Below are 26,727 nucleotides of genomic sequence, written 5' to 3' on the forward strand. Positions count from 1 at the left end.
GATCAATGGATTTCAAATTAATAGAGCTCTTAAGTTTCCTTTCCATCTTCAAGGCCATATTAAGAACCTTCTCCATAATTGGCATAGGATCCATAACAAGGATTCCTGCCTTAATGTTCTCATACTCCTCATTCAAGCCCTCCAAGAACCTGATGATCTGATCTTCCTCTTTTTCCTTTTGGATCTTACTTATCAATGTACATGAACATCTAGGCACACACTCACATGCAGGAACTGGCCTCATAGTTTTCAATTGCACCCATAAAGCATTCCTCTTAGTAAAATATTCATTAATAGACAGATTACCTTGTGTGCACTTGTAAATCTCATTCTGTATTTCAGCAATTCGATGAGGATCAACCTGTGAATACCTCTTCTGAAAGACATTCCAGATATCTGCTGCGATCTCAAAGTACAATACTCCCTCTGCTGTCGTGGAACTCAGTGACTTGAAGATCCACGAGCAGACTATGTTATTGCACCTCTTCCAAACAGGATATCTAGGATCATTGACTCCAGGCTTCACGATCGTTCCATCAACAAATCCGAACTTATTTTTGACTTCAAGCGCAATCTTCATCGACCTACTCCATGAAGCATAATTGATCTCAGTCAGTGGTGGTGAGACAAGAACTAGATTCGGATTTTCTGTAAAATGCAGGTACATAGGATCGTCAAACTCATCTGAGCGCTGCGTCGCACTTTGATTCATTGGATTCTTATTTGAAGCAGCTCCTGCTTGTTATCCAGTTGAAGTTCCTTCACTGTTTTGGCTTACCGTCGTCACGACTGCGGCATAGCTCCAGCGAAGCTCTGATACCATGTTGAGAATGCTTAATTCTCAGAGAATACATGAGGTAGGATCTCTCATGTTAGAGCAAGTGGAGAGAAAAGGGATTATTCGTGTTGTTTTATTGAAAGCAAGAGAACGAGAGTTTATATACAATGAAGAGAAGGAAGGTGGCAGTTATAACTGCCTGAAGAAAGGAAAGGACTAAAATAGCCCTTGACTATTAGACTTTGAGAAACTAAAGCTACTGCCTGCTGCTTGATGTCTTGTGCTGATGATCCAAGCTCAATAAAAAATTGATGACTTCTTTCTTTACTTCAACAGTTTCTTGGGTCCAATCTTGTATTTAGGGTTTTTAAAAAACAAAGAACTGTTGTTATATCTTCCACTTATGTTGAGTATAAGGCTCTAGTGCTGAGGAAATCTTGATTCTATCATTGTTTCGCGAGATCAATGTTTCAAATATCCATGTTCCTAAGTTGTAGTGTCAAAATTTTGGTTCTACATATATGTGCGCAAATTCAATTTTCCATGTTCAGCATGCACTAAACATGTGAAGATCGATTATCATTTTGTTAGAAATAGAGGTGTTTCTAGAAATATTCAAGTAAATTTTATTTCAACCAAATATCAACTTGCTGATAATTTTACTAATGTTCTGCCAGACCCCATATTCTCTTTTTTTAAAGACAAAAAATTATCCTAGTCTCCATGTAATATCAACTTCACTGTAGTTTTGGCATACTGAATATTGTCTTCTACAATCTTTGCAAGCTCAGGGAAATGCCAACCATACCACTCTCGAACGCTCAGAGCATAAGTGTTTAGCTCCTTATCAAGATCACCCAACAAGTTGATGGCCTGGACAATCATTGTGTCCACCTTGTCAGGGCTAAATTTCAGTTTGTATCTTGAAAGGCTGTGAGATAAACCCAAGCTCATTGGAACCAAATCTTGAACACCTAGACCAGTTATCAGTTAACTGATTCCTCAATCCTCTCATCAATTCCCTGACTGTGCGGTTGTGCACACAGTCAATTTGCAGTCTCTCCTTAATATCCCACATCCCATGTGATTCCTTGTCCTTAGTTTCCTTAATAGTCGAAGTCCATTCTGACAACCAAAGGTTGTCCATGATGATGGCGCAACAACATCCGATCCAACAGTATCTGCAACTGAGGAAGAAATGAACGTCCAGTTAACAGAATTTGCACGGAGAGACTTGCTGAAACAATTTTTACCACGAACTTCTATGGCCCCCTACATTCGTAAGTTAATCTATGGCCGACCTCTTTAAGTTAATCATCAAATCGTTTCAATTCTGTTATCCGATCCGATCCGGGTTAATTAAGCTTACCTATGTTCCTATACATTGAGATTTATTTATTATTGACAAAAGTGTCAAATAGGCCAACTGCGAAGTGCTCAATTTTTACCACGAACTAAATTAAAGTCTAATCAGCCACACTTTCTAAATTTGTTCTTTTTTTTTTTTTTAGGTTGCTAACAGGTTGCTTGTTAAATTATTAAAAAATAAAATTTTAAAAAAATAAAAAAAGAATTTCAGCCGTGGCTCACCTTCATGTCTGAGATGAACCACTGCCTGAGCTGCCAAGTTGACACCGCCGGAGGAGATGAGCCCTAGTCCGCCGCTGATCTGCTGCCTTTCTACGATATAATGAAATATGGCCTGTATTATCTTCCATATTGGATTACCCTCAAGTAGCATTGATGGTTGTAAACGCAGATGAGAATGCGAGTGTTATAACTTATTTATATATATCTATCTGTCACTCTGTTTAGTTTCATGTCCAAGTAATCATACATGCTCTAAGCACTAGAGTAACCTCAAATAGATATGGCCGTATGCAGGGTTCTGGTAAATTTTACTGTTTCTCTAATCTTCATAGTTAGTTTCTGGAGATTAATGATACATTTGCAACCATGAGGTACCACATTTCATTATATCGTAGAAAGGCAGCAGATCGGCGGCAGACTTGGGCTCATCTCCTCCAGCGGTGTCAACTTGGCAGCTCCCGGTAGTGGGTCTTCTCAGACATGAAGGTGAGCCACGGCTGAAATTCATTTATTTTTTTTTTTATTATTATTTTTTTTAATAATTGAATAGGCAACTTGTTAGCGAACTGCAAAAAAAGTTAATCTGACAAATTTAACTGGTAAGTGTAATTGATTACACTTTAATTTAGTTTGTGGTGGAAATTAAGCACGTAATAGCCGGTAAGCGATTCCTTATTTATTTATTTATTTATTTTACAGTATTTATATTTCTTTTATTACTATCTTCTTTCTCTATCTTATTTGATGACATTACAAAAATCACAAAAAAAAAAAAAAAAAACAAACAAAAAAAACTTTTGTATTATTAAAGTTGCTATAAGGATTAATATTATAATTAATGTTTGCTATTGATTGTTTGAAGATGATTATCCAGTTTGTTGCTCTGTTCTAGATTGTTTATATCTGCCTGCATACTAACTAATACTTACATTTGTTTTCAGGGTGTGATCTAATGATTAAAAATTTTAGGGCTAGGAAATTGATTCAGGTGATTAAATTTTATACAGTATTATTTTATGATGACATACTTTTGATATATGTGTGTGCGCGCCTGATATTTTTTGTTCTTGATTTGTTTCACTTTTAAAAGTTTAGTCCCTGCAAGGTTAATTTAACTTCCAAGAAGTTCTGCACTATGGGGAAACAGTCCCTAATAGCTCATGGCTTGTATCTCGGTACTCTTGTGGATATGATGTGTTGTCACTAGGTTTCATTATTTCGTTATCTCCATACCTTTTTTTAATAGCCTTTGTCCCCTGGCCCCATTACAAGCTATTAAAGTCCTAAGTGATTGTAGCTGACTGCAGTTTTGTTCGGTGTCTATATATACTTGTGCTTTAGTTGTATGTGACTTATCCATGGTTCTTTTGGATTTGTATACGCTTGTATGCTACGGGTTTGGCTTGGATTGTTTGTGTTTGTCTTTGACCTTTTTGTGTGGCAAATAGGGGGATCGGGGTAATTGTTATCATATTTTGCCAATAAATAGCTAAAGAGGGAGATTGTTAGTTTTATTATTGGCTGGAATTATTGTCAAAATATTTTGTTGCCATTTCTATATATTTTTTATTTCCTTGTGTAGTTCTTTCCTTCTAGGGTTAGTATGCTCATCTTGTATATAGAAAGAAGCTACCTTGTATAGTTGTATGTGTTAGGGTTACCCTGTTTGTGTTGGGTTTTAGAAGTATTTTTTTTTTTTTGGATATATTCAGGGTTTCCACCGCCGGACACAGTGACTAATCCCCTCGCTGGATTGTAGGCACCTCTTTTGGGTGGGATAGCTGTCAAGAGGGCTAGTGCAGAAAGGTAGTGAAGGGAGTTCAGTCTAATCTTGAGGAAGATGTGTGTTCTAATTGTCCAGACAAGAGTTTAAAGCAACGAGATCAAGACAGGAGGGGTCCTATGGCACGAGGGAGTCGTGTTCATCAGTTTCTATCAATGCTTCTAATCGAACAACTTCAATGGATACTGAAGAAGTGATCTAGTTGTATAAGTTTTTACGTCATTGTACTTAATATTGTTAAGTAAATTGATCTTGATTTGAGCTTGTGCCCTTAACATCTCGTGTCTCATTCATCTTTTCTGCATGTTTTTGCACTTTATGGTTCTGGATTAGATACAAGGACTCTACTGTAGTCTCCTATTATATTCCTGGCAGTGAGTTTGGAGTCATCTGTTTCAATTCATACGAGAATATGAATTTTCATACATAATATATAATTCAACTATTAATTTACTGTCTTTTAATTAAAATAAAACACTTTTTAAATTTAGTATTAAAACTATATCAAAATGAATAGGTCATGGGTTCAAGAAGATGCATATAAAATAATACGGTAACTAGACCAAGAATTGGCAGCCATCGTTTGTGTTTCAATTCACATGTTATTATTTTGATAATGGAAATATCAAAAGAAAATGTTAAGCACCCTGCACTTTCTGTTCACAAAATAATCAATTTATGATTTGGCGAATACAGCATATTAATTTTTTCTTATTTAATTTTACTAGTATTTCCCCGTGTGATACACGGACAAAAATTTATAAGTATTGTTGTAATGTTATGATACAAAGCATAATTAATTTTATTAAAAATGTAAGTATTGTTATACATTGTAATATTTAAATGTTAAGACAATATATAACAAAAAAAATGCATTCATATTGCTAATCTCATTTGTAATAATGATCTTACAAAGTTAAACGGACAGAGAAAGACCCGGACCACCTCGTGATTTACACACCAAAAAAAATAATGATCTTACAAATCTATTAATATGCATTCACACTTAGGCGGGAAATCTATTAATGATCTGACACATAGACACAAACAGAATACATTCCTATTTCGCGCCTGGGCGAAGCATTCGCATGTGAGTGCGATTATGTTTGGCTCATAAATTTTTAAAAAATGTAATTATATATTGGCCCAACATTTGTTATATTAAAATTTTTATTTTTTATTATGAATTGATTTATTTTTTATTTTTATAATGCCAATATATATATATATATATATATATATATATATATATATATATATATATATATAAAGATTTATGATGATTATGAAGTTCTTAAACCCTTGATATTTCATAACTTTCAAATGCAACAAATGGAGGGAAAACTTTTTCACTTTGATTCTGCTATATTATATATAGAGAAGAGATTTCAAAAGTCAATATTTAGCTTATTTATCTTTGAAACTTGATTTTTGATTGTGAAGTACAGAGAGAGTGTGTGTGGTACTATTTGTGTACATAATATGTAAATATTTATAGGCCATGTTTGGTTCATGTGAAAATGTTTTTTTTGAATTTGAGGAAAACTAGATTTTTCTTTGTTTGGTTCATGGAAAACAAGAAAACATTTTCCATGGTCCCTTTTGGTATTTTGTTTTTCATGAAAAATGTTTTTATTGTTGTTATTATTATGTAGGGGTATAGTTGTCTTTATACTCATTATTCTTTACAATTTCAAACTCAACCAAACAACAGAATCCATATTCCCAGTAATTTATTTTCTACTAACCAAATAATGTAATTAATTTTTCCAGTAATTTCGTTTCTATTGAATTTCAATTCCATTTCCTCTCAAATATTTTCCGCGAACCAAACAGGGCCTAATTGATGTGGAAGAAAGTATTAGTTTGCTTATCGTTGGATTCTCACGTACGACTAATGTTTCGATTTACACATGATTGATAATTTTAAGACCTAAATGAGTTGTTTTCGAGTATTGAGGATTCTCCTTTTCTGGAAGGGAGATAACATTATTTCTTAATTATTAGGTTATTTGAATCAAGCTACCCGAGTCAATATAATCCATCATTTTATATATATATCAGCAATGTTTTGAGTTTCTTAGTTATGGTATGTGAGTATGTGGTTGATGATTTGAGAGGATTGATTTTCCCATATAGTGAAGTTTCAGCTTGATTATATAATGTTGGTGCATTACACACAGAAACAGCATCCCATTTGCTTGTCTCCTTTGGTTTATGCCTTTGATGTTCAGCGAACTCTTAATGCAACTTTAAGGTCGAAAATCTTACGATCAAAAGTTAAATAGTAACAAGTTCGATAGTTTCGCACAAATCCTACCTTAGCACAGTTGGTAGAGCGGAGGACTGTAGTGGTTGCCGTAATCCTTAGGTCGCTGGTTCGAATCCGGCAGGTCGGATTAGCGTTTTAGTCTATATTTTCGTTCATCCTTAAACGCAAAACAAAAAATGAAAGCACTAAAAATCGCCGTTGCCGGGGATCGAACCCGGGTCACCCGGGTGACAGGCGGGAATACTCACCACTATACTACAACGACTTTTGCCTTCATTCTTAAAAACTAAATACAAAACCTATAAACGATATCAGACTGATTTACGTAATAAGTAGGGTTTAAGTTGTGAATTGAAGTGGATGGAATGGTGGGAAGAGGAGAGGTATTTATAGTGAAAAAATATGGGGAGTTTCTTAGGAGGAAGAAATGCAGCCATTAGTAGTTATGCTTGTTATCATATTTATGTGGTAGTCTTTTTAAGCGACACTCGTTTGTGTAGATGATGACATATCTCTCAATTATGTTTTGAATTTATGATTGTGTCTGTTTTACTTATGGGTCAGCATTCTTGATTCTGCAAGAGTTTTTTAGAAACGTAGGAAGCGCAACTCTCATTCTTGTACTTATGGGTCCCATTCCCATTGAATTCTAGCAAATATCTCTAATTATGATTCACATTGGTTGAGTATCAAATGAGGAATGAGAAAGACTCATTATTTTAAACGAGACCTGACACATAAAATCAAGTATTTAATGTATGTTTCGCGTTCAACAAATTGCAATCGAATTCAATGAGTAAATGTTATAAAATTTAATGATTATGACTTGATTCAATTGTAAATGTTTAAAATTTAATAATATTGCATGACTTATTCGATAGTAAATGTTGGAAATTTGGCAGAAGTGTCAAATAGGTTAATCTACTATTGCGAAGTGCTTAATTTTCAACACGAACTAAATTAAATGTCAAATAGGTCTATCTACCAGCTAAATTTGTTCAATTGACTTTTTTTGCAGGTTGATAACAGGTTGTCTATTCAATTATTGATATATATATATATATATATATATATATATATATATATATATATATATATATATATATATATATATATATATAATAAAGCAGAATCTAGCCACAAAATTTTCTTTCCAAAGTGTGAATGCATTTGATAGAAACAAGATTAGCAAGTATGAATGGATTAATTGTGAGTAGATGTATTTATACATATTTTTTTGAAGTATGTGTATTTATATTTTATAAATTATATTTTATTATTATAGCTCTATCCCTATTTCTATCTCTATATATATTAAAGAATAATGAAGTATGGATATCGCGTCGGACAGCTGGTTGCTGCATATTTCACAGACAGCTGTGTCTGTCCGGTGAGGACAGCCGGACAATCACGACTGTCAAACATGAGGTCCAGATCTGGACCTTAAACGGCCTGGAACGAGGGCCGCGGCCATGGCCGCCGCGCCCGCCGCCCTCGTTCCAAACGGCTATGGCCGTCCCCAGACAATCATGGCCGCCGCCCTCATTCCAGATTTGGACCTCATGTTTGAGGACAGCCGTACAGCCACAGCTTTCTGTGAAATACGCAGCCACCAGCTGTCCACGCCCTGTAGCGGGGGCTAGGGAAGCTCCGCCACCTGGAGCCGTCCGGCGGTGGCCTAGGGCCACGGCCCTTGCCTAGGGTCGTGCCCTAGGGCCGTCTAGCCACGGCTCTAGCCAACGGCTCCCCTCGTGGGCATTGGCTAGGCCCGTGACTCTCACTGGTGCACACTGAGTGGTGCACCCGTTGCTTCTTCTTCACCCGCAATTCAAAACCAAACAATAAACTACCTCCAAATCAACAACACATCATACAACATCAACAAGACATCCAATAGCTCAAACACCCAACATTCTAGCATTTCTACTCATTTCTAGCTATTTCACATAGGCTTCACAGAGCCAAAACTAAGTTGGGAGTCCATGGGGTTATACACTTTATAGATCAAAAGTTCTTAGGTAACTCTTTCTAGGGATACATAGTATTTCCCAAAATATATCGTGTTAATAGCTAAGTAATTTTAGTGAAAAGATAGAATAAGCTTCAAGTATCTACATGATCAAATATATACATTTATACCTCAAACATAATTATATATGTACATATTCTCAAAATCAAGTATAACATTTCCCAAAGCATATATGCCCATATATATAATTCTAGAAATAGAGCTTTCTTGGCAAATCATAGCTTTTGGTAGTTCAAACTCTTCTCAACATATTTATGATTTTCTATCAAAATACTTTTAAGTATAAATAACCCTTCAAGTCTAAATAATATAATATATACTCCAAGATAATTTCTTAAAGGTTGATGTTGCTCAAGTAGATGTGACTTTAATTATTAATTAAATAAACAAGAGGTTAGGGGTTCTAATCCCTGTTAAACAATTTTACCAAAGCATAACAACCACCAAAATTAAAACTAACAAAAACACTAGAGGTAAGAATTGATCCTAAGTATAACAATTTGCTCACTTGTACTCAGACCAATGAGCTACAACAATTCTTGGTAACAAAACTCGTGTAGTTCCATTACTAAGGTCCGTTACTAGCAGTGGAGAGCTTCTGTCTACTGTCTTCTTCTACTCAGCACAGCAAAATCAAATTCTCCAAAATCACATAGCAAGATAACAACAAATCACTTACATTTCATCATTCTAAACACCCAAAATACATATATATACATACTTGAACAACTAAATCACATAACTTAGGGCAAAATACTAGATTTGGGAATCCATGGGTTATACCTCAAGCTTCAACCTCAAGAATCCTTCCATCTCCAACCTCAAGCTAGGTCTTCTTCTTTACCATCTCCATTTCTCAAGCAACAACCAACACAATACCCAAAAACACATCTAAACTTAGATAATCTATCTCAAAGACAAGCTAAGAGGAATAGAAAAGGGAGGAAGAAGAGAGAAGCTTACCCAAGCTTGAATCTTAAGTCTTGAACCTAGACTTTGCTAGAAGAAGCTCTAAAATGAAGAAGATGATGGAGAGGGAGAGATACACGAGAGAAAGATGATGGATGAGTGTTGCTGAAATTTCTAACGAGTGAATAGTGGAACAAGGGAAAATGCTTTCTTTTATAGTTAGGGTTTTGGGGGTAGTATTGTAAAATAAAATTGTAGGGTTCACATTGCATCATGAACCATAGTCTAAAAAGATTTTTGAATAACTTGGGGTCAAAAATAGATTTTCTAAAAGATAGTTCTAATTAAAACACTTGTTTCAGGTTTCACAGGTCCCTCTCCGGTTTCACTCAGATTGACTTTTTGATCGAAAATTCGGTATGCAATGTACCCGAAAATCTAGGATTTTAGATTTAAAATAAGTCCCGGTGTTGAATTTACTTAAAAATGGCTCAAAATATTTTATTCAACATCGATTTCATCGCAAAAATTTTTACAGAGTGAAAAATGGCTATTTCGGAATTTCTTAAAACCGAATTTATAAAATTAATTTTGGGTTGTCACAGATAGAAACATGGCAAACAAATCTAGAGAATTTTAATGCATGCTTTTGAAATAAATGTGAGTAGAGAGTGACTCCCCTTCTTTTTTTTTTTTTTTCTTACTTACTATCCTTTTTAGTTACCAAGAGAGGCTCCACTTTGACACCTTGGGTTGGTCCTTTCCACTGTATCACTGATTGTGGTCCCTTCGTTTGGCTACAAACTGAGTTAGAGGATTGGAGTGGTGATTGCAATTCCAAACATGGAGCTTCCACTTTTCTCTCTTTGATTTCTTCTTTCTTTGAGGCTGGTTCGAGAGCTTGCATCAACCTCAATTGAATTTCTTCTAATTGTTTAGGAGACAAAGGAGGCAAGACATAAGTAATTCTATTCATGTGAAACACATAAGTGTTCCTCATTCCATCAAAACTTATTTTTCTGTCAAATTGCCATGGTCTACCTAACAAGATATGATCAACCTGTATTGGGATAGTATCACACAAGATTTCATCATAGTAACGGTTAATAGATAAAGGAATAAGAGCCTGTTTCGTTACTCTAACTTCTCCTACATCGGTTAACAATTGCAAATGATAAGGATTCAGGTGATCAAGCAAAGGTAACTGAAGAAATTTAACCATAACTGCACTAGCAACATTGGTGCAACTTCTAGAATCTATTACCATAGCACACACATTCCCTCTAATTGAACCTTTAGCAAAAAATATATTTTCTCTTTGAGACTCATCTTCTTTTAAAGGGTGAACATTCAAAACCTCATTAACAACAAGAGTATGACTAGACTCGCTATTAGCATATTCAGAATCAAAATCTAAAGGAAAGAATGGTCCTCCCTCAACATGTTCATTGGGGGTTTCAAAATGGTCACATACCTCATCCTCGGACTTATTTTCAAGACAAGAAGCAAATTTTTGAGATTGTTTTGTTATCTTAGCTACCCTCTTGTTAGGGCAATCATGAGCCATGTGGCCTCTCTCATTACATCTATAACAAATCACTTCTCTATCAAGCTGAGGCCTCACTACATCATTTACCTTTTCCTTAACTTTTTCTCGTGAATCATCTCTTAGAGGATGACGTTCATCACACCTTTGAGGGTTTGAACGAGTGTTGTTCCATCTTGATGCAGCATTGTTGGACTTGTACATTTTCATCTCTTTGATTTTTGCCTCAGAGTCACGTGCAGCATACAAGGCATCATAAAGGGTGTCATATCTCTAAATACTAAGTTCAATTCATGTACGAAACGAGCAACAGTTTTTGTCTCTTCTTCATGTATGTCTCTCTGTTTAAGCAAAATATTTATAGTTTCGTGGTACTCATCAACTGAATTTGTTCCTTGCACCGTTCCCTGCAATTTTATTTCAAGATCATAGAAAAAAGATTCGGATGAAAGGTTAGACGCATATCTTCCCTCACTTGAACCCAAGATTCATAAGGAATAAAATTAGCAACTCTCTCTATTTCTTTTTCGCCACCATAATAATGCATACCCCTTAAAAGATGTAGCAACTAGCCTAATTTTTGTAAGATCATAATAGTGCTTTAAATAAAAAAAAAGAGTTTCAACAGCATTCTCCTATTCTATGTATTCATTAGGTCCTTTCTCACCGAAGTAGTAAGGAATTTCATGTTTAATGTTTCTTAACTCCGTATTAGGTTGTTGGATCATTTGGTATCTAGGATCCACTTTTCCTGTCTGTGGCAAGTGTCGCTCCTCATTGTGCAACGATTGCACTTGTTGAGGGAGTTGCTCCAGATTAGTCATTTTTGTGAGTAACCCTTTCGTGGAGAAGGTTAAAGCATCTATTTTCTGCTCTAATCTCTTACGTGTGTTTGGAACCTCTTCAGCCATCTGTAGATGAGAAACAAAATCTAAAAACAAGAAGATATGTGAGTATTCATGTTAGTGAAACCAAAAATTTGGCTCGCCCCTTCACTATTCTCATCTCACGGATAAGAGGTGGATTATATGGCTCTGGGGGTACACTACACTCTTTTACAAACACACACTCCACTCGTGTATCACTCCAAGTGGCAGATACTCTCACAAGCCTTTTTCCAAAAAGGAAAATTTCTAGTCTGGAACTCAGGTTGATATGGATTCAACCTCAAAGTTCAAGAAAACGTACCTTGGAAGACTTCGCAAGCCTTTGAGAGTAAGGGTGTATCGCGAGGTAGGTAATAAAATTGAGAGCAAGAAGCAAAGAAAAAGGACAATACACGCAAAGAAACTAAGGAAGATTTGAAAGAAAAAGGAAAGCAAAGAAGGAAGTATGAAAGATATGCAAGACCAATATCAAAAGGCTAAGATAAGTAGAATGTAAAAGGGGGTTCAACTGTACCACAACCAAATATGAATATATCAAAAACTCCTACCAACCTTATACTTTTCCCCTTCCTTTTCAATCCAAGATTCTCCTACCAACCTTATTCTTCTTCTTTATTGCTTTTTATTTTATTTTTTTTTTCTTTTTTCAACTTTCTTGATTTTTTTTTTTATGAGTAACCTCCAAATAAGTACTGTAAATATCACAAAACATTTTGGATCACGTGGTTCCACACAAGTACTTCAAAATAGAATCAAGAATTTCAAGAATCACCCAGAAAAACAGAACGATGCCCTGACTTTGAATATCAATATCTCAATGACCAGAAGGAGTTAGCAAGTGTATAATATATCAAATGAACGCCCCCGAAGAGATCTACAACATATCAAAACTTCATATATATTGGACCAGTGGATCTCGAGATATAGGCCATTCTTTTAAACTGGTCACAGAACCCAGAAATCTGGACAGGGTAAGCTTATGAAGTGATTGCGCGTAAATGAGATTAGGATATAGGTAAGGGTGAGATGGTGTTGTTTTCTTGACAGAGTTTGTGGTAATATAGTACTTAGGATGTGTGGGGTATCGTTGATATTGGGTGGGAAAAAGAGAAAACTCTTTGGGGATTGTTTTTTAAGAAATTGAAGAACATGTATCAAGATTCAAGAACACAATCAAGAAAGCAAATAAAAAATAAAAAATAAATTGATTTTTCGATGTGTAAGACACGGAAAAAGTATTATGTAAGAAAGAATCATGTGTTTTTTTTTTATTATTAATAAAACCTAGGGAACCTAAGGAATCAAATTTCTAATGATAATGAGATAAACCTAGCTAGACTCTGAATACCAAATTGATATGAACCTAGTCCAAGGTTCAAATAAGATGGAGTATTGTCCTAAGATTACTCTCAATGCAAGGATAGATATGGATCAAAATACCTTAGACCTCACGAGAAACCCTTAGTCCCGAATCCTCAAAGACTTTGAAGAATCTCATTAACTAGTTATACCCTCTAATTAACACAATCAGTTATTAGCTAACTTTCATTTACCAAACAAGGTCATACGCTTCTCAATTCAATGTATAACGTAACCAGTAGGTCTTGACCATAATAATTAACCTATCCTCTGACCAGTAGGTCTTAACCATAATAATTAACCTATATTGAGAAAACTAAATGGCTTTCAACAATTTGTTGGGAGTTTAATTTTTAGCATTAATAATCCATGAAAGGGAATTGCAACAATATATAATGAATAAAAGTGGATTTTTTTTAGTTACCCAAGGTATCCCTCCAGCTAATAGCCAAAAGATTAATCTCTCGTTCATACTCTGAACACTTTAAGTGGTAGGAAACTAGCCAAAAGGTTAGGGATTGAACCCCCAATCTCATGCTTAAGGAACGAAATGATGAACTATCACGCCAACCATGTTAGTTGGATTTATGAGATGTTAGTAGAGCTTTGCTTCTCAATTCACAGAGCTAGGTCAAGACTCAAGAGTACGTCATTGTTAAAAGAGAAATGATTAATTCTTCTTGATTTGTACGCAAGTATTATCATCTTATACTCTTAAAACATTGGTGGCTAGTTTAGTTAGCACTTGAAAGAAGAAGCAGGGGACATAGCAATAAATGTGTGGATTTGAAATGAATGAGACAAAAATATGTTGATTCAAAACCTTAGAAAAAAATGTGTAAATTACTAATGCCATTACCTTCTTTTCAAAACCCTATTTGAAAAGAAGGTAATTGGACTACCTTCTTTTTTTTTTTTTTTTTTTTTTTTGCTTTGACCGAAAATGCCACAAGCTTTTCATATTCTTTTTTTAAAAGTTTTTTTTGACTATTTTGCCCTTGCTTCTTTTTATAATTCCAAATGTATCATTTATTTGTTTTGTATGTACTTTTTTATTTTGTTAAATACTTATATTTAAAGTTTATATTATTAAATATAAATTATACCATATTAAATATCTCATTGAGACGATTGAAAAAAGACTAATATTGAATATATATTAATTATAATTTCAAATACATCAAACATAACTAGAACATAATAAAAATTAAAATACATACGACATAATATTGATATTAGAAAATACAACACAATTTTAAAAAATGATGTAAAATTTAATTTTTTTAAATAATTAATGTTTTAAAAAAAATTAATTAATGTTAATAAAAATTATTATTTATATTACAAGTTATATTTTATATTAAACTAATTGAGTTTGAACTAAATTATATTAAACTAATTAAATTCGAAGTAATCATTGAGAAATTAAATTATTTTAGTATGATGTGGCGCTATGTCTTGCAGATGCACTTCAATCTCAGTAATAATGCCACCGGCAACCAGCTCAAAATCTCGGTGATTATGTCGTCCTACAGAGACGACGAAGAAGAGAAGACATTCTACTATACTATAGGGAAATAATTAAGGTAACAATTCAATGTCGTAGTATTGAGCAGATGAACAGAACAGAACTATTGTTAAATTTGAAAAGTAAACCTCTTCAACTAAGAACATTAATTAGAAGTTGTAAACCATAAGGAAAGTGATTTCTAAAATAATAAGGAAACAATATTCTAAAAAGACTATAATTATTATACCATGGACTAGGATACACATTGTATTATGGATTCTGATCCACGGTAGTTAACGCATTATGTACATATTACAGTTATCATATTATGTACATGTAGTAGTTAATATATTATGTACTTATTACAAATAATGCGTTATGTAGCCATAGATAACATATACTGGTAATCTGTTATATACATTCAGTTAATAAATTATGTACTTATTACAATTAATATATTATATGTTAGATCACTATGTGCAAATTCATTATTGACTTAGAAATTATTATATATGCTATTTCTTTTTAGCGGTTAGTTAGTTGATAGTGAATTGTGTTATTTATTTTAATTGATGATTGAATTATTTTAACCAGAGAGATATATTTAGTAAATTAAATTTAATTGTTTGTGACTAACATATAAAAAGACTTATAAGGACATGGGTATAACAATAATAATATATTCATTATATAGGAATTACAATTAACAAATAATAAGAAATTAAATAATAAATATTATTTATAATAATAAACAAATAAATTTTTTTAAAAAAATATAATAAAAGTTTGGTCTCTTCGACATAAGCCAACAACCAAATTGAAGAGAGCCTTAGCTTCACCCTATACAAGAAGTGGAGAGGTTTTCATGTACACACTGATAATCATATTTTATTTTAAAAATTATGTATATGAATATTTTGACCTTTTGGAGAACTTTAAAAAAAAAAATTAAAATTTTGATTCAAAAAGTTACTCAAAGCACGGCTTTCAATATGAAATGGAGGATCAAAATGCTAAGAAAAAAAATTTAGTTAACAAATACCAATTCTATTTTTTTGATCAATTCAAACTATTAATTAAACGGTGTCACACAACTAATTAAAAACTATTAAGAATAATATAATAATGTGTTTTAGATTGTGATAATGTCAATGTTGGTGATAATGAAAATCGATTTAATATTGTAAAATAATATTTTTATATACACACGCGAAAGTATATAAAATATTATTCGATATATATATCCGAAATATATATACACACACACAAATATATATATATATATATATATATATATATATATATATATATATATATATATAAATCAGACCACCATGGTTATATGCATGGATATCTACAGAAAAGATATATACATATCAACCAAATGGAATTTATAATCCATAGATTATAATTCCAACCAAACTACAACAGAGAAGGAGGATTTTTGCTTAGAAGCATAATCCAAAACCCCGAAAGAAGGAAAGATGGCTCGTGTTTGGGTAAGGGTCTTTTAGCGTGAGTCAAGCGACCACTCTTTCCTTAAAACCTTATTTGCCACCTCCCAAAAGTGTTAGGAGCGTCGTGTCCTAGGTTTCCCAGGATAAAACGCGCTACGGTTCGACGTTTGAGCACCCAAACGAACGGACCCGGCGAACGGAGCAAAGCCTTGAACACAGTTAGGCTTAAGAAAGGAGTAGAAGCAGAAGTGTTTTGAAGCTTGAAAAGTGTATTTTCGTGTTGTGTGCTTGTTCACTCCATTTCCAAAAATTCTGCTATCCTACTCCCTTCTTATATAGGGTATGAAGGATTCAATAGCATCATTATGGCATTAAAGCTGATATTAAATCAGTCTTTGTAACACCTGAAACAGCCAGCCCCATTATCATAGAGTTAAATTCAGATTTAAAGTTGGAATTAATTAAAAATTAATTCCGCAAGTGATGAGTTTAATCTCACACTGGACTGGTTGCAGAAACCGAACAAAACCGAACAACACAACTCTCGTGGCCGAACCATGGTTCGTTTGGTGTTACTTTCAGCCTCTCAAGGCCCTGAACTCACACGAGAGTTCGGTTCCAGCGAGCTGCTCTCTTTCGTGCAGCCCCTTCAAGTGAAGTTGGCATAACTTAGCCCGCAAGACCAGCCAATTTCCGTTTCTAGTTGGATTTTGATTTGCACCCCCCCCCCCCCCCCCCGCGCGAGAGAGCCTCTATGCTATAAAATTCTACAAGCTTGAAAAGAGCTCTTGTATATAAGGGGGGTCAAATCCTCTTTCCAAACCAATGTGGGACAAAACTCACTTTTCCCTTCATTTTTCCAACTCAATGGGTCTACTTTGAGAATCAATATCTCATTCACCCATTATCTGTTTTGAACGTACAATATATCAATCTCTTCGTCTCACTACGAAGAACTTGAATCTACTTTGACCCGACCCAAATCGGAAGTGGACCCCACTGATAATTGTACCACAAAATAGCCACTTAAAAAGCCATTTTAATGCTATTTTTCCATCCCCCACAGGAATGAAAATAGATTTTTGGGGTATTTTGAAATAGGAAACAACTGTGTTTAAACGGTCGATCCCTGCATAGGATAGGTAGGGAGTCACTATACCCTTTGAACCTTCCCTTATGAAGATATATTTACTCTACTGGCTGTACGATAGAACGCGATGTCTTTGAACCGACTGCCGTTTGTGTAGATGATGACATATCTCACTCAGGAACCTCCCAACCATGCTCTATTCTCATGAGTGTGCCATTTTGGTCGTGGGTCACCGTTCCTGGTTCTGCGAGAATTTCTAAAGAATTGTGCCCAACAATTCTCCTTTGAAGCGACCCTCACTTCTCTCTTACATAGGTGATTCTTTCTCAAGTATCCCGCATACTCACATATGTCAACCGACATTCGAGTCATTAAAGCATCAACGTGCTAGCCTCGTGCGGGAGTCACTGTTTCTAACGAGGAGTAGTAGGGAGTCCGAGACCCACACAGTGACACGCTTCGTTCCATAATTTAGTTGTCCCATTGAACCTAGGTGCCAGCTAGGTTGGGTATCCACTATAGAACTTTTAGTCCAAGGGCTTTAGACCCATTCCTCGTTCCAACTGTTGGAAAATTAAAAGATGAAGCAGCCATGAGAATATGTTTAATGTTGTGGCTAGCATTGTAGGGTGGACAGCGCCTCATGCGCTCATCATATGGATAGCGCGTATTGCGCTAGTTTGTGGATGATGGATGTCCTTTCCATTTTTGTGGAAGGGATGGAGGGGCTACTTACTATAAATAGTAGCTCCCAACATCGTTTTAAAACACACCTTGAATTCGAGTCATTTATTCTATTCTCCTTCTCCCTCCTTTAGTCTGAGCAATAGTGAGGTTCGCCTACGTGATTGCTAGTGCAAGCTATCCGTAGTAGGTCTGTGTAGCATGTCGAAAGCGTGCCAGGGTTCTAACTGCACCGTTACCGGGCAAATAACGCTTTTAAGGTAGTGTTATTATAACACGGCACAGATTTTCTTTCTACCATACATCCGTAGTGTCCGTGCTTCTTAAAAGGCTTCCAGATCGTGCGTTGACGTTGCTATTTTCCCCAACAGTTAAAAGCGTTATTCTGCAACAGTCAACCTTTAACATTATAGCACCTTCTGTCATACCGGATCTATCAAAAATTACCGCGCTTGATGGGAAAAATTACAGTAGTGTTCTCTCCATTTGGTGCTACAAAATGTAATCATGAACCTGATTACACTCCGGGTGAAGAATCGAGAGAAAGCAGTCCTGAAATAGATTACATTCCGGGTCAAGAACCAGGTGTAACTCTGATTCAATTTAGAAATGACAATGCGGCAGCCAGAGGATACCTGCTGTCACAAATGAATGACGATTTGTTCGACATCTATGTCAAACAAGATTCGGCAAAAGTCATTTGGGAATCACTGTCAGAAAAGTACGGTGCAAATGGAACTGAAAGTCAAAGTGTCAGAACCGTCTACAACGAAAGGAGTAGAAAAATAAAGAAGTTTAAAGGAAGGTGTTTTACGTGCAGAAAGCAAGGACACCGAGCACACCAGTGCTACCATCACAAGGGAAAAACTAGCAAAAGTCAATCTGACAGAGCAAGATGAGTATTGAGTCTCTTTAAATAAATAGTTATTTTGAGTAACTATGTTTGCTCTAGTTCTAAGGGTTCGCATGAAGTATGGTTATCGTAGTACATAAATTCTAGTTGAGTTGTCTAGATTTTGATTACTTAGTAGTACTTATTTCTTTAGTATTTTGAATACTAATGACATTGATTGAAATAATTCGTGCATAGATATTGCTCAAACTTTTTACTAAAATTATTTGTATAAAAATAAGAGCATATATCATAGGCTTCAATTGTAATTTAGTGAGAACATGGAAAAGTCATCATTCTTGAACACTCTGTCTAGGAAGATGGTTTTTAAGTAAACTTCGGTTTCACCACTGGACCTGGGAGTTTTTAAGAAGTAGGGTGTTGATCGTGCAGGCTAGTTAGAGCGCCACTTGATCTTTACCTGAAATGAGGTTGACTTTCATATGTTGCTAATACAATCAAAGCCTTGCAATAGAAGTTGTTGAAGTACTGCAATATTGATCTGCACCCTATGAATGCTTTATATGAGTTTTAAATTCCTTAAGGGAAGGAAAAAATTGTGCTAGTGGCAACTCTGAAGTCTCATTGTTGAGAGATATTCCGAATAAATATGAGCTCAAACATATTCATTTTGTATGAGATTAATTTCTTATAAGAATATGATGTGAAATTTGTGATTATGTTGTTCAACTTGATGTAGCATGTGGACAACATTATTTCTATGGCTTACTAACAATGAGTATTTGTATATATGTTATTTAAACTCTTGGTTGAGTCATATTGAAATACCTATAATTCCTAGTTAAAAGATAATTGTGATCAATTGAGATAACCAAGTTTGTTGAAATATATTCAACTGTTGAGCATGTATCAGGCAGAGTGCGAAGCTTCTATAATGCTCCACAAAGCAAATCGGCAAAACTCAGTCTACAAAGGAGCTAAAGTGGGCACCAAATATCAGTCTGGGTAAGAGATCAAATACATTTGACAAAAATATTTTTAAGTGTTGCTTTGTGGGGTAATAAACTCCATATATTTTCATCAAAAGTTTCTCTGTGGTATTGAGAATAATGATGAAAGAGAATGTGTCATGTTAAACATGAAAATCTCAAGGGATTATTTACGAGTAAACGAAGTACTCGTCAAAGTGCATGTAAGTTTGGTCAAGAGAATCAACTTACTTGAGGGCTAATTATGAGGATTAGTCGTTGACTCATTGGAAGGACTTAAAGTCCAAGTGGTAATGAATTCGTGGTGGATCCCAATTCTGTGGTCAAATGAAACCATGAAAAGAGTTACAAAATAGTACACTAGTTGGTCATTCCGACAGTGTGTGTACCTGTGAGGTTGAGCTACAGCTCTTAATGAATTCATAACTCTTTGAGAAAGGGTGGTTTTGTTGAGACAAACTTAATGAATTCATCGCATGTGAGGTTGAGCTACAGCTCTTAATGAATTCATAACTTTTTGAGAAAGGGTGGTTTTGTTGAGACAAACCTAATGAATTCACCGCATAATAACATGAGTACAAAGTGCTCGTGGTGCCCATAGATACTCTGTAGCCAGTCATGGTGGTCTGCGTTGAGGTAGACTTGACAGAGTTGAAGGTCTATCCTAGAATAGACCTAACAGGGGATATCTCAGGGTCAAGAGTATGACCTCACATATTTTAAAGCGACCAAAGCAAATTAAGTGCGTTAAGTTCAAACTTTGTCTATTCGATGAGTTCAAGATCAAATTCACTCCCGTTTAGAGAAGTACTTAATGTCACTATATGACAGTTCAAGTTTTATACACTGGCATGAAAATTTGTTTTGATCGTTGTCAGGCAATGACAGCATCAGCCTAAGTCCCTTTAATGGTGGGGGATTGTTGGGAGCATTTAAAAGGAAAGGCTTCCTTTTGCCTATCCATGTTGTCCCACATTGGAAGTTTAGCCTCTTATACTCAATTGGGATGGTCTATGTTGAGATAGACCTAAAGAGATCCCTAACTTGAATGGAAAAGGGCTACCATGGTCTATGTTGAGATAGACCTAAAGAGATCCCTAACTTGAGTATAAAAGGGCTAACCGCCTCTTATGAAAGATAATGGGGTTATCCCAAGAAGCTGAGTGGCTAAGAAACATGGTGATAACCGTGTAATTGTGGGGGTGTCCAACACCTTCCTTCATTGTGATTCACAAACTGTCGTTTGCATTGCAAATACCAGCCTATGATAGAAAGAAAAAACTTACAACTGATTTATGTCTTTAACTACTCTATAAGCCTTTAATGGTGGTCTATACCGAGATAGACCTGATAGAGTTAAAAGTCTGTATTGAGATGGACTTCACAAGACGGAAAAAATCTATAATGTTGTAAGACTTGTCAGAGTTAAAAGTCTATTTTGTGATAGACTTTGACAGGGTAGAAGTCCATATTTGAGACAGACGTAACATTCTTTAATACTAAGGGCGTTCATAAGAAGTCAAAGAGTTTGACTTTTGTAGAACCTGCTTTTTGAGTTGGTGTGTGCATTCGAGTTCAAAATTTATCTAACCGGTGAGTTCAAGATTCATATCACTCTCGGGAAGAAAATTACTCAGTGTCACTACGTGTCAGTTCAAGTTCTCAAACACTGACATTAAGATCAACTCATTTGTATTGCTCAGATATTATCATTTTCCTTTCCTCTTTAAATTTGTGGGGGATTGTTGGAAAATTAAAAGATGAAGCAGCCATGAGAATATGTTTAATGTTGTGGCTAGCATTGTAGGGTGGACAGCGCCTCATGCGCTCATCATATGGATAGCGCGTATTGCGCTAGTTTGTGGATGATGGATGTCCTTTCCATTTTTGTGGAAGGGATGGAGGGGCTACTTACTATAAATAGTAGCTCCCAATATCGTTTTAAAACACACCTTGAATTCGAGTCATTTATTCTATTCTCCTTCTCCCTCCTTTCGTCTGAGCAATAGTGAGGTTCGCCTACGTGATTGCTAGTGCAAGCTATCCGTAGTAGGTCTGTGTAGCCTGTCGAAAGCGTGCCAGGGTTCTAACTGCACCGTTACCGGGAAAATAACGCTTTTAAGGTAGTGTTATTATAACACGGCACAGATTTTCTTTCTACCATACATCCATAGTGTCCGTGTTTCTTAAAAGGCTTCCAGATCGTGCGTTGACGTTGCTATTTTCCCCAACACCAACTTCTCCACAACTAATTGCTTACCCTCGGGTTAGCGAGTTAGCGGCCGCTACGTTATCTTTTGACATCACGTAGTCAATAGAGATAACCCCTGTTGTGAGAAATTGTTTAATGGTATTATGTCAACGACTTATAAGTCTAGACTTACCATTCTACATCTAACTCTGTACTTAACCAATTTTGGCTTGACCATCGCAATGCACACAAATTGGAGGTACGAGTTTACCACTAGGAACATTTCCGAAAAATGGCATAGCCATTCGGTCTACTCGCTCGCGACACGAGTCTAAAGCTCTCAGCATAGATCCCGTCATGGATCTTAGCTATCACAAGTCGTTTCAAGAATTTCCATAAAACCTACTGCACTGGCCTACGTAAAGACGTAGCCTTTGATGGACTTAGCGTCCTTTGATATCCGTGTTATACTTTCCAAGTACAGCTAGATATCCCACGTAGTGTAGGCTAGAGTACGAGCATACCTTAAGTATCTCATAACTCACGCTATTGCCTTCTAGTGCGCAACACTAGCGTTACTCGTATGTCTACCGAGTTAGTTAACCGCTAAGGCAATATCCAGCCTAGTACAACCCATTAGATACAATTAAACTACCAATAATCTGAATGTATTCTCCGTGAGATGTACATCCTTCGTGATTATTGGCTAGTTGTACGTTAGTATCTAACGGTGTCCAAGCCACTTGATTAACATCCTTTGCAAGGATTTAATCAATACAATGAGATTGACTTAATACGAGACCATACGGTCTTCTCACAATTTTAATCCTGAGGATTAAATCTGCCAACCCCATATCCTTCATCTCATGTCAAATCTCAAATTTAACATGTTCTTGGTAGAAATCATCCTGTGATCGTTACTACCCACGTTGAGTTTATCGTGTATAGACAAATAGTGATGACCTCGTCTAAGGTACGCATTACGTAGACATTTATCACATTTGTTTATACTAAACTCGTGACACATCATTGTATGATCAAAACCTACATGCCAAATACTAAGGCAATTGTTTCAAACCATACAATGATCTCACTAATTACACACTATCTTTCCATAGCGCGGAAACACAAAACCCTCGGGTTGTTCCAAGTCTATTAAGAAAGCGATACATCCATTTCGATAAACTTTCAAGTCTCGCTAAACAGCTCTTGGGAAGTATCATCCTAATGGATTTCATTCTCATCACAAGAGAATATATATTGAAGTAAATGTGGCACTCGTGTCGCATGTAATCTAAAATTACAAGCCCGGCCATTTTACTTCAATATAACCAACCGGTTTTATCTTCCGACTAGTGATCCACTTAGGATCCCGAGGTTTTACAACCTGGAGGAAGAACAACCAGTTCCAAGTATGATTCTCTAAGATAGAATCTACTTCACTCTCGGTAGCCACTCTCAGGTTGGTCCACTTGTAGAAGTCAACGATTCTACATACGTTCGAGGCTCGTTTTCTAACAACCATGTCAGAAAATTCTGTTTATTTTCTAGTAAACAAGTTAGAATATGCGCATCACATTCTAGCATGTACGTCATAAAATCTGGACCAAAGGATATTTCAATCCTAGCTCTCTTGCTACGTCTAGCTTTGAGCTCGGGTTCTCTTTCATACCCTTCATCCATAGCTACGTCGAAAGTTCATTTCAACGTGCTAGGTCCATTTTATTGAACCTTCTCAGAAATGCATCTTCTAAAGAGCGATGAATTTCTTGATTCAATTTACCGTGTTCTTATGTACATCCAGAGCGTAGGACTCGTGTACTAAGAACCAAAACGCCTTTGGCAAGACACCCCCACATTTCAGGCATTCGTAGGAAAGCATCCTACGTATCCACAATTCGTAAGAATTTCATGCAGGTAACCTTATTTAAAAGGTACTTACTTGTCCAAAGTATTGTCTCACCCCACATACCTTGAGGTAGACCCAAACTTATCAACGTCTTGATATTTATGTTCGGCAACAACATTCAATTGAGGTGAATACCGTGTCGTACGCTCGAGTACGATACTAATGATTGCGCCGAAATCACCAATCGGTGTTTCATTTTTACCACATCGGTCGTTCGTAACCGCGTTAATTCACAATTAATTTGGTTATCCTTTTTATTCTCATAAAGAATAAACATGTGTTACACGTTAACACATCTCGTAGAAGCTAACAGATTAGCCTTTACAAATCCATTCGATTTTTGACCGAAGGCCACAAACCCGAATCAATGCTTCCAAAAATTGAAGCACGAATCAGTGCTTAGTAATGAAGCACGAGACATGCTATACCAAGCACGAATCATTGCTGTCAAACTAACGCGCCGATTCCCAAGCAATCTCTATTGCTTTAAATTATAAACTTCTAGCAACATTCGATTGCTTAATTTATAATTTTAGTGCTACTTAGCACTAGGATTATTAGTTAATTACACAATTAACCAAACCTCCTTTCGTGCTAATCACATAACACTTTTTGCAATGCTAAATTTAATTAGCCTCTTGCATAATGCTAATTCAACATTTTGGGCGTCCAGTGCTGTTAAGCACTTCAATTAGCACTTCAACAGTGCCAAATTTAATTAGCATTTTCCATTAAGCTCAAGCTTAATTTGACATCCCAACAATTTATCTCAAATCACATTTCATATTAGTATAATTTGGAATTTTGATCAAGTTAATTATAACACAATTAACAAGAACAAATCAACCAAATTTCCGACTAGTTGAATCAAACTCATATAATCGTTCTTAGAATATTATATAAAATATTCAACACTTGAGCTGTGACGCTCACGATTATATAGTTATCCCAATTTTTGACAAATTGATCCTTGAAATCCGTATCGTTCTACATGAACCTGAACCGAAGTTCGTTACGGGATTCCAACATGTAACACCCTTGTTACATTTCGTTCCGGCCGTTAAGCCATTTTAGCATTTTCCACATAACGCTACATGATGCACTACACGCCCATGTTGAATCATTTCATACATTTGACATTATTCTAGCAAATAATTCGTATGTACCAAGATTCAACTCAATGGAACAATTATATTTTTATTCAAATAAAAATATTACAAGGATACTACAACATTTATTCAAAATAAATAAATAGGAAAATACATTGGAAACTAATTTCCATTATTCCTATTTCGTAGTAATCCTTCAAACCCGTGTGCCTTGTTCCATTCTCAACCGTCCACTCCACGAAGGGTGGTCCATAGCACACATCGGGGGTACCTATGGTTGTGACCTCACTCGTCCAACCATCCACATGTCTTAAACATAGCGAAGTTGTCCTCAACCTTTTCACCAGGATGACGATTCGCTTCATAGTGACATTTCTCCTTCTTTTCATAATCTTCTTGAATGCTAAGCTTCCGCTTGAGTTTCCTTCGATTACGGTTGAAGTCATTGGTAACACTACCATAGTCCTCAGACCATGTAGTCATTACACCATCATAGGATCCTTCGTGGTTTTTAGCGGATCCGTTAGGCAACACAATAGGTACCAATTGTGTGCCATTATCCACAGGTCTACCGGATCGTGAACCAAAGTTCTCCGGAGCACCATCGTGTGCTTTTGCAACTCCCATGGAAATATCATTTCTAACGTTGCTGCCATTAATTGGCATCATGGAGTGTGCAACATCATTGCCGTTCCGACCATTTGAATGTGCACCTCCGGCAACATTCACGGATCCAATACTCTTGGAATCCAACGATTTGTTCATTATCAAAAATAATAAGGTTTTAAGATTGTTGGTGATAATGAACCAATAATCGATTTAATATCGTAAAATAATATTTTATATACACACATGAAAGTATATAAAATATTATCGATATATATATCCGAAATATATATATACACACACAAATATATATATAAATCAGACCACCATGGTTATATGCATGAATATCTACAGAAAAGATATATACATATCAACCAAACGGAATTTATAATCCACAGATTATAATTCCAACCAAACTACAACAGAAAAGGAGGATTTTTGCTTAAAACCCCTCCACGTATTCCTCCCCATAAGTAGTTCCAGCAACATGATCAAGACAGGAGGGGTCTTGTGGCACGAGGGAGTCGTCTTCATCAGTTTCTAGCAATAAATTTGATCGAACAACTTCAATAGATATTGAAGAATTGTATTAGTTTTTGTGTCATTATACTTAATCTTGTTAAGTAAATTGATCTTGATTTGGGCTTGTGCCCTTAACATCTCGTGTCTCATTCATCTTTTCTGCATTCTATTTCACTGCATGTTCTTGCACTTTATGGTTTTGTGTTAGGACTCTAGTATTAGTAGTCTAGTAGAACTCTTTATACTTGTCTTCTATATTAGTATTGTACAGACTATTGTTCGTTTCGGTTAATCAATACAATCCTCATCTGGTATCATATCTAGGTTTCTTTCCATGGCAGCTTTGGGTGGGAATGATGATGGATCTGTTCGTGATTCTTCAGAACGGACCGTCTCCGAGGTTGCCTCCACCCCCATTTATCCGTCTCCGAGCTTGTCCAGTGCTCATCACTTTGTGTCGATCAAGCTCATCGCACACAATTATCTGTTCTGGCGTACCCAGATGCTCCCGTTTCTCGAAGGTCAGGGGGTGTTGGGCTTTGTTGACGGCACGGTGGAGTGTCCGTCGGCAGCCTCGTCGGCTTCGTCGACGGCAGACAGCGGCAGCACTGCCTCGGCAGTAGCGTCGCCGGTGGTGCAGTGGCGTCGACAGGA

General features: G+C 35.9%; 1 long non-coding RNA gene and 1 other non-coding gene across 2 annotated transcripts; one reads left to right on the top strand and one right to left on the bottom strand.

Moving 5' to 3' along the window:
• Window positions 1-6,029: 6,029 nt before the first annotated feature.
• LOC109171007 lies at window positions 6,030-26,494 on the top strand. The gene is made up of 3 exons (XR_002052514.1): window positions 6,030-6,039; window positions 20,637-20,647; window positions 26,415-26,494. It is a non-coding gene; the product is annotated as an uncharacterized LOC109171007 (long non-coding RNA).
• TRNAD-GUC lies at window positions 6,617-6,688 on the bottom strand. The gene has a single exon. It is a non-coding gene; the product is annotated as a tRNA-Asp (tRNA).
• Window positions 26,495-26,727: the final 233 nt, after the last annotated feature.

This window comes from Ipomoea nil, unplaced genomic scaffold, assembly GCF_001879475.1.
Source record: "Ipomoea nil cultivar Tokyo-kokei standard unplaced genomic scaffold, Asagao_1.1 scaffold3384, whole genome shotgun sequence".
Lineage (NCBI taxonomy): Eukaryota > Viridiplantae > Streptophyta > Magnoliopsida > Solanales > Convolvulaceae > Ipomoea > Ipomoea nil.